Raw genomic sequence first — 12,056 nt, forward strand, 5'->3', positions numbered from 1 at the left:
CACAAAGCTACACGAGGGCTATATGCGCTAGCCGTCCCTAATTTAGCAGTGTAAGACTTGAGGGAAGGCATTTAGTCATCACCACCCACCATCAACTCTTGGGCTACTTTTTCACCAACGAATAGTGGGATTTACCGTCACATTATAACGCCCCCACTGCCGAAAGAGTGAGCATGTTTGGTGAGACGGAGATTCAAACTCTCAGATTGCGGGTCAAGCGCCCTAACGAAAAAAAAAAAACTTCGAAGACTTGAATCAAAGAACCATAACAAGTGAAATCGTAACACCACAAATCCTACACACCGTGAGCTGCAACCCGAGAAAGAGTGGCATTGTGTTGCAATGTCGTCGGTTCATATCTCGAATAGCTGTGAAACTTCAACCTGAGAAAGAGTGACATTGTGTCGCAATATCGTTGGTTGATATCTCTAATAGCTGTACTCGCGACCCGCAGATTGCGAGTCGAGCACTCTACCCACCTGGCCATGCCAGGCTGTACAAGAAAGGGTAAAAATAATTAATGAAAATACTTTCTTTGTATCATCAGAGATTTGCTGTAGAAAAATCTAATTTTGGAACTAAGTAGGATGACATAGAAATCAGACGTTATTTGTGTAGTCATTCCTTATGGGTCCACTTTTTAAGTACTTTGAATCAGCTAACCATTAATTAGGCGATTTACAAAATAGTTGAAAGAAAGTACAACTTTCTTAAAATACTAAACTTAGTTTATAGGACTTTTCCTTTCCTGGTGTTAATCGTACCTTAAAGCCCCAAATACAAACGTTACAATAGACATACTTATAAAGATGTAAATAGATATATTTCTTGCAAGGAAAGTCCTTTACTCATATAACGTTCTTTGATATCCTTTTCCATGTATACTAATTTGCAAAAATGAGGTTCAATAAAAAATATCAGTTGGTTTTGGGTTTATTGTTTAAAGGTAAACTATCAAACAAAATAATCGTATAAAAACCCTAAAATAAACGAAGTTGACTTCACTCACACATGTAAAGAGTTCATTTCTAACTTTATATGAAAGATGTGTATATGCAAATACTCTGGCATGTCGCCTCATGTGGGAGTTGTGGGTTCACAAGTGATAAATTATGACCTACCATTCGATAGTGCAATGATACCACTGCTTGATGTCTTATGTCACAGCCTTTCCAAATAATAATATTTATAGAGAGAGAGAGAGAGATGGTTAAACGATGTAGAGCCAAATGGCACAACATTTGAAAGAAAGGAGCTTTAAAGATTCTACACGAAGCGGAGAAACTCACACGAAAGAGCGCATAGAACGGCAACGGGCTTTCAAGATATACTACAATGTCTTCATCTGTAAAGTGAAGACTATGAGCTCTTTGACACAGAAAGTCATTGCTATGACGCTAGATATATTTCCTGGTATCGTTAACAATGTAATAAACAAAGGTTTGAAGTTGATGAACTTCATAACCTTTCAGGTAGTCTCAAAATGGACAGAGTTTTTGATTAGAAAATTGGCCGCTGAAAATGGAATTACTTTAATTTCAACTACATACCTGTTAAGTCAATTGAGTTCTAATATATTTGTATATCTTTGACTTGATTAAATATGGTTTTCGAACCGAGTCAATGTACAATGAAGATGTGTGTTCTGAGAATGACCTCGCCATCCTTCGAAAAGCCTGTTACAATATATTAAAATAAAAGGCGTTGGGAAATAATCATGTACGTCAGATGGAGCCCATTCAATTGTGGATGAAATAGATGGAAGGGCAGCAAAAGGGCTTGGAATATTATTCTTGTGTGATGTTCAGAAATAGTGTGTATTAATATCTACAAATTGAGCATGTTCGATCGTGGATGAAGTAGTTTGCAGGGGAATAAAGAACATGGAACATTGTTCTTATGTGCAATGTTGGGAAATAGTCATGAACTTTAGCTTAAGCTAGCTTGAAGGTGCGTGAAGTAATTTGCAGGGCACAAAGAAGCGTGGAACATTCTTCTAATTTTCATGAAATAGGATTACTCTGTAATTATGCGAATTGATAATTTTTATTCCTTTCTACACTTTTGCCCCCGGTGGCACAGCGGTATGTCTGCGGACTTACATCGCTAGAAACCGGGTTTCGATACCCATGGTGGGCAGAGCATAGATAGCTTATTGTGTAGCTTTGTGCTTAACTACAAACAAACCTACAGTTTGAAAAAGTATTCATGTAGCAATAAAACGAACTTTTATTCAATAAAATAAAGTAATAACATAATTCGATAAGGTTAAGTGTCTTATACTTTTTGACATTATACTAAGTGTAATAAAACCGGTCTTTTATATTTATTGGTGGGGTGAGGTCACAATTCATAAATGTTTATAGCGAGAGTGTACAGACGAAGCTGAACTACATTTTTTTAGCAACCCTGTGAATCCACAAGTCCTGGTGCTGTAATAGGTGATGTATCAGTTACAGATGACCAACTTCACGGTTTAATAGAAAACTGACGTAGTATAATACTTCTAATTCTGATTCAACTAGGATTGTCTGAAAATATTCTAGAAAGTTTTCTTAATATTCTAGAATTTCAACGGATGTTCCTACTGAAGATTGCGCTGATGCTCTCGTATACGTGTTGTTTTCGCACAAGCAAATTAGTCGTGCTTTAGAGAGTTTCCATTAGGACAGACTTCCGTCCAGATGAACCACGAAAATATGATTCAGAATTATCGATTGTTTCCTCCTCGCTAACTAGGTGTCGCGTTCCCGTAACTCACTCATATGCCTTAGAATCCTACAATCGTGAATAAAGATAAGTTTTGGTTAATAATAACTTAAAACTACAGAATAAACAATCTTCTTCGATGAAATGTTATTGAACTGCTCTTTCAGAGAATATTGAAGTATCTACTTAATATACGTAAAACGTACTTTAAATGTCAATTTAGTGATTTATCTTGGCATTTTCCGAAGGATACATTTTTGCTACGTTCTAATTTATCTATCACCCATTTAGTAGTAGCTAAAATAATATACCTGGAATAATAAATCTTATCACAAGTATTAAATACTATACTTCGCCAGCTTGATGCTGAAGTATTAGTACTAGATACAAATAATATTTCAAAGATCTGTACGTGCCACAGTTCACTACAGCTGATGAATGCTTGCAGCGTACAAAAAAATAAAAAATAACCTTTCTCTCCATGGAATTGTGTGGCAAATAAGGTAGACTCAAAACGACGTTTTTACACACTCTTGGTTTGAAATACGTGCCAAAAATATTTGCAGAAAGACGTGATGTTTGCCAAATTTCATAAACTTGAGTAGGTCTAGATATATGATATAATTTTATCAAAGCTACTCGAAGTTTCTAATAAAAGTCTTTGAAAGAATCTTTAAAACAGAAGTCATCTGTTATTTCGATGGTTTCATATACGTTAAAATTTGCAAATCTGGCTTTTCAGGATCATTGTAAATTATAGCAAAATAACAAATTCTTTATCATTATTATTATTATTATGAAACCAGTTCTAGCTAATTCTCTGTTTGATAACTCTTTTAAATCGCGAGCGTTAAATTTGGAATAGCTTGGTTTCTCATAACAGGTTGGTAGGCTACTCATGTATGGCTTTCATTCTTTATGTGTTTTTTACTTTGTTGAAAATATTTAGTACTGAACGAAGTTCTCGGGCATTTTGAAATATTTAGTTCAATGTAAAAAGTAATTGACTGCAATATTACTTTTTTATGGATGAAATGAATTGCTGTTAACTCTGGTGATGGATGTGAGGTTATTAACAACTAATTCAATTAAACTCTTTAAATAAAAACAAATTTAAGTATATTTTACACGGCTATACATAAACAAAAACAGTGGCTTATATAAAACGTTCTTATAAGTCTATAGAATTAAACTGGAGGCACCTATGCCTCTGTTTGTTCCAAATAATTGTTTATTTTCGGGTATTCGCGCAAAGCTATTAAGTGCTGTTTGCGCTATCATTCTCAAATTTTGAACTGACAGACTAAAAGGAAGTCAGCAAGCCAAACAGCACCCACCACTAACCTTTGGGCTCATATTTCTGATCGAGTAGTAGGATTTTACCGTCATCATTATAAAGCACCCACGATATCAAAATGTGAAGCAAGATGTTTTTCTTTTTGGAAGTAACGGGACCCGTAAATTGGACCCGAAGCTCAATTGTTCGGCATGCTAAAAACTGGACTAAGCACGGCTCTGGTTCCAAAACGAACCAGAGAAACATCAAGTACTATAACTAAAAGCGCTTTTACTTAACATTTCTATGAGGGTATAACCAAACTTAAGGCAAGGAAACTCGAGGATCCTATTGTTTTGAAATTTCATAAAGAAGAAAACAAATTTCAAGCACGGAAACTAGAGTCATGTATGCCCCTAGCAGCTCAATAAATAATGAACTATGTATACCGAAGGAAGTCGGGGTTGATTTTGTAAGAAGGGTCATAGACAAGTCCTATTAAATATCCTACATATCCCATGGAAATAAAACAAAGATTTTAGTCAAGAACATGACAATCAGACGTTTTCGAAGAACTCCTTTGTACAAAGACTTATGAATATGTAACACGTATAAATCATTCAGAAACGCATTGGATCGGCGTCTCGAAGGCGTCTATATATGATGTAAGAAACCAAGTAACTGTAGTCTTCCTGTAAAGATGGCAAGACTAAGATTGAGATTATGTAACTTCACTACTATTTAAGTCATTAGAAAATACTCCATAATTTTTAGATGTTTTTAATACTTATAAGCTTAATAATCAAAATTTATGTTACCAGAAACAGTAACACAACACTTGATCTTGGTATATAAGAAAATCAACTCCAGTAGAACTGCCACAACAGAAACACTTCACTTGGCTGATCGTGATTTCTGCAGATTAGAAAACTTACTCCAGTAGAATTGAAATCCCCAAGTGGTTTATTCCGAAAGCTCTATTAATATTAACATGGGTAGTAGAAAAACGAGTGAAGTACTAGAAATTAGCAGCATTTCTTTTAGAAATCAAAGCTTACAGATACAAGTGTAAAATATGAGTGAAATGTAAAGGAAAAGATAAAGTAGCATATTTCAATTCTTTTTGTGGAGGAAATAACTTAGTATTATATTTTGTAGAGAAATAATTAAATTGTTATTTCTAGAATGTTCTTAGTCTGAGTGTTAATTTTATTGTCGTTATAACTGACAGTTTAAATGGGACCAATCTAAACTGGCCGTGTGTGACCTATGATGAACGTGTCAGTCTTCGTATTGGAAGGTCTAAAGTTCTAGTAGAGATGTACTGCTGATCACACTTTCAGCTGTGAGGGTGTTACAAACATTGCAATTCACCGTGCTATTCAATTAAAAGTAGCCATATAGGCGCGGGTGCTGCTGACTTGGTGACCTTATTCTGGTCATCAGCCGTAATCAGGGGTAGCTGTGCCTAAAGCTTGGTATCTCTGACTAGGCCGTTTAGCCAATGTGTCGTTAAAGATGTCGTTTAGGTTAAAAATATCAAACACTGACTATGCTTGTATATAACATTAAATGTTAAATACGTTTTTGATCTAGAAAGCACGGTTGCTTGTTATAGTATGATCAATCATTGCATTATACAATAGTTTTTACAAGGGGAAAAACATTTAATGCTCGATTTTAATACATTTAATACAGTTTATAACATTTAAACTTTAACGAATTTCTCATCATAATGAAGGACATTAAACTCATAAGGCAAGTCCTCGGGATAATTTTTGGATATGCAAATGAATGTAAGCTGTAAATTTACTGACTGAAACATATACTTTTGGATGTGTCTCGACCCAGCCACCATCTTGAATAATACGAAGTATATACACGGAAAAAAATCCTCAAGGTATCACTGCAAATTTCTTCCCAGTTACCTTTTGTTAACCAAAAACACAAAAAATGCTATGCATAATTCCCTTAGCATATCTATTCGTCATATTCAAACACTACATGTTTAGGTGATATAAAGTAAGAGTTCTGACTTTAATTTATAATAAAAATATAATAGAAACCACACTTGATAGTCCAAGCTTTGGTTACGGGTTTTTTTTTGTACGTATTGTATTGATATATCTACTATGTACATAACTTCTTCACGGGGTAGATCGTTGAAAAATCAAGTCTAAAACAATAACTTATATTCAATAAAGAATACATTATAGTAGTGTTCTTGTATACGATACTCTCTGGAAATATTGAGGTTTATTGGATGGCATAATTGATTTTATATTTGATGAAACAAGCTTGGTACTATTTGAGGACACGATGGTGTTTTCAAAATGCAATAAAAATGTTTATAGTAAATCGTCAATTTATGTGTTTGTTGGAATACGAAGGTCTTACATTTTTGAATCACATCTTGATTTTAGACGAATGAAAATATATTTTTTTGGTATATGAGTTGACGTTCAATAAAGCAACGATAAGACCTATAAATATTCGTTGAACCATATTGTTTATTAGTCATATCCTTAGAAGTTATAAATATTCTAGTTTTCCTAAAATTATTTCAATTGCAATTTATTGTGTAAATGTGTCCCGGCATATTTTATCTTAAGCCTTCAAACAGGAAATGTTGTAATATTTTCACACCTAATCAAATTGATGAAATTTTCACTTGAAATCCAAAATAAAGACTTTATGATTATAGCTTTTAGATTACATTTGTAGGACAGTTTCAAATATGAAGAAATTTTACTTTTCCCAGTAGTTTATTTGTTTTTAAAGTATTGGAAGGCAATACGGGAACATAATATTTCATAAACTCTTTTCAAATGTCAGATTTGAACTCAAGACTGTAATTATATACACATCAATAAAATCTTGTTAAAAGGGCGGACATGGATGTTTTACGACAAGGTTCAGTTCTCCTTGAATGAGCAACACCAGTGTTTGGTAATGCGTCTTTAATGAGTATGGGTTGTTATTTGACGAATGAGTATTTGACACATAGTTTAAAGTGTGCACGTGCAGGTTTTTTCGCTTCACTTGGTTGGATGGCTATTTTTAATGAATCTGTTATTAATATTAAGTATGGGAAAATTATCTGTATTCATAAGACATTTAAAAGAGAGAAAAATACAAAGAAAATAAACAATTTCTTTATTTCTCTTTAGTCAGGAAAACGCGTATTGTATATGATTTTGTGAAGTTTTAGTTTAAAATATGTTTACTATTACAGAGCCATACAAAATAAGAATTACTAAAATATCTTACAGATTTCTAAGAATGTTCAAAGTTCCGGTACACCTGTTTTCTACAAAGTATAATCGTGGTATAAAGGCATAATTTTAGAATAGAGCTATATTTATATATCTAAGAGTGAATATCTGACCTTATAATGAATGATTATTTGTATTTCTTATAATCTAAGTGAAGTGAACAATATTAATATTATATATTCCAAATCTGCCAATATAAGGAAACAAATATATATTTTGTTATCAACTAAAAAATAACATCTAATGAGTATTATATTTGATGGATAGTTCTGAGAAATTTGTGTTCTATGATGGTAAATTTGAATGAAATTTTCAAACTAGATACTACAGGTGATTATTTAGTTTTCAAATTACATTATTTTAGTACTTACTCTTGTAAGCAATATTTTGAATGTTATAATGTAGTTGTTTTCCAGAGAGAGCTGAAAATCCCGATGATGATGCAATATCTAGAAATTTCATGATGATGCAACAATCTAGAAATTTCATTGAATATCTAGGAATAAGGGTACATTATAAATACGAGAATCAGTGAAGTAATGAGCTAATGTGAAGCTACTGGGTAAGAATGATTCAATTCATTGTCAGTAAAGTTATTCAGTATTACAAGTGAGAGTTATCGCGTCTATTCAGTTAATCAATCGATTAGCAAGGAATTTTCTACGAGTAAGTTATTTGTAAGTTAAGCTATACCATTAGTCTCGGAATTTGTGTTTCAGTGTTGTTTGTGAAGGGAGACCTACTAAATACAAGTAAACGCAGCCTGTAAAAACGTTATAGAACTAATTAATTCATTATCCTTACATGGACTGGATTTGGAGTTACTTTTATAAAAAATAACAAACGAAACACTGAGTAATGGAATATGCCACAACACTTGTGTCAAAAGTGGATGTATTTTAGTAAAAGTATAATAGAACTTTGAGTAAATTTCAAATTTCAAAATGAAAATACGAGGTGAGATCGGAATTTTATTTGAGCTGATGAAACATTTAAAAAAGATCAAGAAGAAAGAGACGGAAAACTTAAAGAATAATGTGAATAAAGAGACAGAAAGTTACGAGATAGAAAACTAAAAGAAGATCAAGAAATAAAAACGGGAATTTAAGAAAGGATCTCAAAAATAATTAAGAACAAGTTTTAATTTGATCAAAGAGTAGATCCATGAAACTACTGGAACGTACAGAGAGGGATTACAAGAACAAGTTTGAAAAAATAGATCAAGAAATAAAAACGGGAATTAAAAAAAATTTCTAAAATAATTAAGAACGAATTTTAGTTTGATCAAAGACCAGATCCATGAAACTATTAGGGACATACAGAAAGGGATTACAAGAACAAGTTTGAATAAATGCAGAAACACATCTACAAAGTGCAGAAAGAATGTTGTAATGACAAAATTGAAGAAATACAAAACTAGATTATTAACGTCGAAAACTAAGTCAATTACAAAATAAAACATCTGGATCAAAATTGTTTTCAAAATTTGATCTGAGTCAGGGATATTAGTAAATGCAAGTTGACAAATCGAATAGAGGAAAGACAGCTTTTACTGCAGTAAATGCACTGTAGCAATTTGTGTTACCATTTGGATTATTTAAATTGTCTTTAAACTACCCTATAACATCGTATTAATCTACTTGTATATCATGAGAAGACCTTTGATAATGCTTGTGATGGGCTAAGGAAATTTTGGGATCGATTGAGGAAATAAAACCTTAAACTGAATCCCATGAAGTGTGAACTGTTCATTCAACAGGTGAGTTTCCTGATGACACATAGTCAATAGAGAGGGTATGTTTACAGACCAAACTAACATTGAATCTGTTCAGAATTGGTCAACACAAAAGAACTTGTGCGAGGTGAGAGGATTTCTTGGGCTATGTTCTTGTTATCGCCATTTTGTAAATTCATTTTCCGTAATAGATCTTCCTCTACACAAATTACTTCAAAATTCAATTAATTTCTTTTGGAATGATGATTGTGAACAAGCATTCAACAAACTGATGAAAGAATTAACCATTACTCCTGTATTAGCATACTCAACTCTTGAAGATCCACTCATTTTACAGATGCTAGTGATTAGGCAGCGTTTTCATAAGTAGAACGTGGAAAAAAACATGTGATTGCTTGCTATAGCAAAGCAATGAATGCTGCATAAAGGAGGTATTCTACCATTAGAAAAGACCTACTAAGTGCTATTTTAAGCTTTACATCATTTCCATCATCACTTGTACAGACAAAAACTTACACTCTGGACAGATCGTGCAGCACTGAAGTAGCTGGTAAGGTTTTGCAATCCAGAAGGTCAGATATTAAAATGGCTTTTTAAACTTCGGAACTGCACCTTTATCATGCATCACCCTGGATGGAACCATGAAAATGCTGATACATGTTTTAACGAAGAATATAAACAAAATGAAAAGAGAAAAGCACAGGAGAGTAAAGATGGCCAACCTAAAGTACAACAGAATATGATCTAATATGAAATGTCCATAAAAGAAAATGTTAGTACTTCGACATTATATACATTCCAAAACACCTCATAATTTCCACAACCTTCCAAAAACTGGACCCTTAGGTGTTAAAAAGATAGTGGAGAGAGTATGAGAACTCTTTTATTTTGTTAAGTGCCAGGGATCTCTAGAGATTTAGTGTAAGTTAAATGAACTATGCTGTGTGTGCAAAGTTATATGAAAGAAACAGCACAAGTAAGTACAGCATTATCATGTAGGAACACCAATTTAAAAGAGTTGTTGTCGATGTGGTTTTCTCTTCTGCTATAGAGTAACTGTGTTAATAAGTGCACCATGGTTGTGATGGACTATTTCATGAAATGCCCAGAAGAATGTGCTGTTCAATCAAGAAATACGAACTCTAGCAAGGTGTGTCTATGGAACTTCTCTCAGATCAGACATAAAACTTTGAATCAGCATTACTTGTGGAAATGTGCCAGATCCTTGGAATAAAAAAGACTAGGTAAACGACTTATTCCATTTTCTGATGTCCTGGTGGAAAGGTGCAGTACACTACTAAAACATTTGTTTGTTATGAATTTCTCGCAAAGCTACACGAGGGTTATCTGCACTAACCGTCCCTAATTTAGCAGTGAAGGACTAGAATGAAGGCAGCTAGTCGTCACCACCCACCACCAACTCTTGGGCTACTCTTTTACTAACGAACAGTGAGAGTGATCTTAACATTATAACACCTGTGTCTGAAAGGACGAGCATGTTAGGTGACGGGAATTCGAACTCACGACCCGCAGATTGCAAGTCGAGTGCCCTAACCACCTGGCCATGCCGGGCCCTTGTAAAACAATTGGTCGTTTATGTGGATGAAAATCAGAAAACGTAAAATCAAGATTTTCCATTGCTACTTACGAGTTACTGAACAGCAGCACATGAAGCTACAGAAATCACACCATCATCACTGATGTGTGGGAGATAATTTAAAGCGCCACATCCAGAAGATAGTCACTCAGCAGAGTCTTACATAGAATTTGCAGAGATATTATGGAGCACCAATGATGTCGTACATGACTTTGCCCAGAAATATTTAAATCAGCTAGCGATAGAGTGAAAATTCACTATGATATTAACGCTTATAAAATTGGATGCCATCGAGGTGATATGGTATGGTTGTGCAATCCCCGTCACATAAGAGGATGATCTCCATACTTAAGCTGTAATGGTCTAAAATGGACACGCCGCACAGGTTTCAACAACAAAAACACAATTTATTCACAATAACAACACTTAGAAATAAATTCAACACTAACCAAAACACAGTTAAACAAGTGCCTGGCCAGGACTTCACACAAGTATTAACAAACAATTTACCATAAATATCAATAAATCAATAATAATGGAACCAGGAGAAAGAATCAGAAAGAAAAAAACCTTATTAAAAAATACAGCAAATATAATATTGAATCAATACCTTTAAATATCAATAACAATATCGAGTGACAAATATCAATAACTAAACCCTTCAATAACTATCTCGAGACTCTCTCTCGCTAGTAGATCAGGCACCACGTGTGTTAGCATTTCCACCTATTCTGTCAATACTGACACAGACTGCTTCAAGCTTGCCACATCAAACCCACTAACTCCCATAGTAACACAGTTATTTTCAAATACTGCTTAACTTATATTCAGTGAACTTAAATTATTGCTGAATTAATCACTCGTTACCAAATTGAGAGACAAAAATAAACCGAAAGTCATAATTCAACCTTTATGACAAGGTCCCTGTTCGGGCGCTAATGTAACAGTCTTTCAATTGTTGTTTAAATATGGATGAAACACTGCAATACCATCAATATAAGCCTTGGAACATTCAATTGTTCCGGCTAAAGCATTATCCATAAGTCTTTGGAAGGTGGCAGGTGTATTTAAGGCCAAAAGGTATCACTTTACATTGATAAAGTCTTTTGTCCTTATAAAAGCAGTTTTATATCGGTCCTCAATCCTAACAGGTACTTATCAATATCCACTGGATAGGTCTAATGTACTGATACAGGTTGCTTCTGACAAAGTATTCAAAATATCACTTTTATGAGGCAGTGAATAGCGGCTGGATTTTGAGACTTTATTTAACTTCCTGTAGTCAACATAGAACCTAAAACCATTAGTGTTCTTCTTGACAATAACTACTGGAGAAGCCCAACAAAAATGTAGGGCTCAATTATCCCATCACGAAGCATTTCATCCACTTGATCATGTAGCACTTGTAATTTAGTGGGAGAATGACGATAAGGTTTACTAAACACTGGCTTTTCTGTCGTGGTT

General features: G+C 33.8%; 1 protein-coding gene across 2 annotated transcripts in view; it reads left to right on the top strand.

Moving 5' to 3' along the window:
* LOC106476458 (lachesin-like) overlaps positions 1 to 12,056 on the top strand; it is an 88,596-nt gene that overhangs the window by 3,762 nt on the left and 72,778 nt on the right. The gene's annotated exons all lie outside the window — the stretch shown is intronic.

Source organism: Limulus polyphemus, unplaced genomic scaffold (assembly GCF_000517525.1).
Source record: "Limulus polyphemus unplaced genomic scaffold, Limulus_polyphemus-2.1.2 Scaffold7, whole genome shotgun sequence".
Classification (NCBI taxonomy): Eukaryota; Metazoa; Arthropoda; class Merostomata; order Xiphosura; family Limulidae; genus Limulus; species Limulus polyphemus.